Here is a 1,840-nt window from a genome sequence, read left to right as displayed (position 1 = left end):
GGTGACTTTATTCTCGTCCCTCCACTGGCCTCCAGCATACCAGGCTCTTCAGTGTTCCTTTTCCTATTCATCACATTCCTGCCTCAGGGCGTTTACATTTGCTATCCCCACCTATGGGCTGTTCTTCCTCCAGATATTCACATGGCCTGCTTCCTTACCTTCAGTTAGATCTCCTCCAGTGTACTCCCCTCAATGAAGTGATGAGGGTCATCATTCTCTATCCCCGTCCTCTGCATTATTTTCCATTACTGCCCAACATCAGTTCATAAAGCTACTTGCCTATTTGTTTAGGTCTGCTTTCCCTACCCGAATGCAAGCTCCATTGTCTTGCTCGCTGTGGAAAACCCACTGCCTAGAACAGTGAGGCATAGAGGTGCACCTGTAAAAAGTTTGGAGTGAATAAGTGGCAGCTGCAACCTAGTACAAATGAATGGGATGCTGAGATGAAAAGGTATTGCTGAGTGTGCCTAGGGAAGGTGATGAGCTAGGGAGGTTGAGGAACAACAGGGTGAGTAAAGACAAATAAACAGGCATCTTAAGGGCCTGATTGAGGAGGAAGCACAAGGTTGTAATAGCAGGAAAGACTGCGGTTTCTGCAGTAGACTACCCACTCTGTGTTGGTCTGGGCAAGTTTGTTAATCTTTCTAAGCCTCAAAGCACCCACTCTGTGTTGGTCTGGGCAAGTTTGTTAATCTTTCTAAGCCTCAATTCTCGCAACAATGAAATGAGGCTGATAACCCTAGTCCCTCCACCTAGGGTTGCCATGGGGGTTAAATGAGCTAGTAGCCAGAAAGAGTGTGATAGGCAGTAAGCTCTCAATAAATGCTAATTATTATGATCAATCCAAGATTGTGGGAAGAGAGTGAAATGTTGCAATGTAAAAAAAAAAGGGCGCCTGGGTGGCTCAGTGGGTTAAGCCGCTGCCTTCAGCTCAGGTCATGATCTCAGGGTCCTGGGATCAAGTCCCGCATCGGGCTCTCTGCTCAGCGGAGGGCCTGCTTCCCTTCCTCTCTCTCTGCCTGCCTCTCTTGTGATTTCTCTCTGTCAAATAAATAAATTTAAAAAAAGAAAAGAAAAAAAGACATTTCTGTAAACCATCGAGTCTTTTTTTTTTTAAGATTTTATTTATTTATTTGACAGAGATCACAAGTAGGGAGAGAGGCAGGCAGAGAAAGAGAGGAGGAAGCAGGCTCCCTGCCAAGCAGAGAGCCTGATGCGGGGCTCAATCCTAGGACCCTGGGATCATGACCTGAGCGAAAGGCAGAGGCTTTAACCCACGGAGCCACCCAGGGGCCCCACCATCGAATCTTGATCCAAAAATGTCCTACCCTGAGACTGACTTGTTACCTTGCCACCCCACCACGCAAACGTGTCTCCGCCTTGCCAACGCCGTCAGCAGCCCTTTCTCCTTTCTGATGACGCTTCTGAGAGCTGACCTAGCGCCTGGCCCAGAAAGTTCTCCATAAAAATTTGCCGGCGTTCACTGCACTTCTCCCAAACAGTGCTGCTTTGGGGCTACCTTGTCAGGAAAACGACGTGCAGTGGGAGAGATTCACGATCCGACCTCTTTAGGGGCGAACGGGCTGGGCAGAAAGAGCCTTCTGTGGGCCCTCAATCATCTAGAAGCCTGGCATAGCAAACGTAGCTCAATAGGAGGGGAGTGGGTTTGTTCCTCTGGAACTCGTCGACGAGACTTGCGCGTCCAAGGGCAGCCCGAGGCCAACAACAGGCCCTGAATCTTGGACTCCTTTAGGAGGCGTGGCCTCGCTGCAGCTACCGCGGGAGTGATTGGCTGAAGCCGGCGGGGGCGGGACTCGGTTGCCAGGGAGCGGCGCGGGGA

The sequence above is a fragment of the Meles meles genome, chromosome 6 (assembly GCF_922984935.1).
Source record: "Meles meles chromosome 6, mMelMel3.1 paternal haplotype, whole genome shotgun sequence".
Lineage (NCBI taxonomy): Eukaryota > Metazoa > Chordata > Mammalia > Carnivora > Mustelidae > Meles > Meles meles.
Note: the sequence above shows the minus strand (reverse complement) of the source record.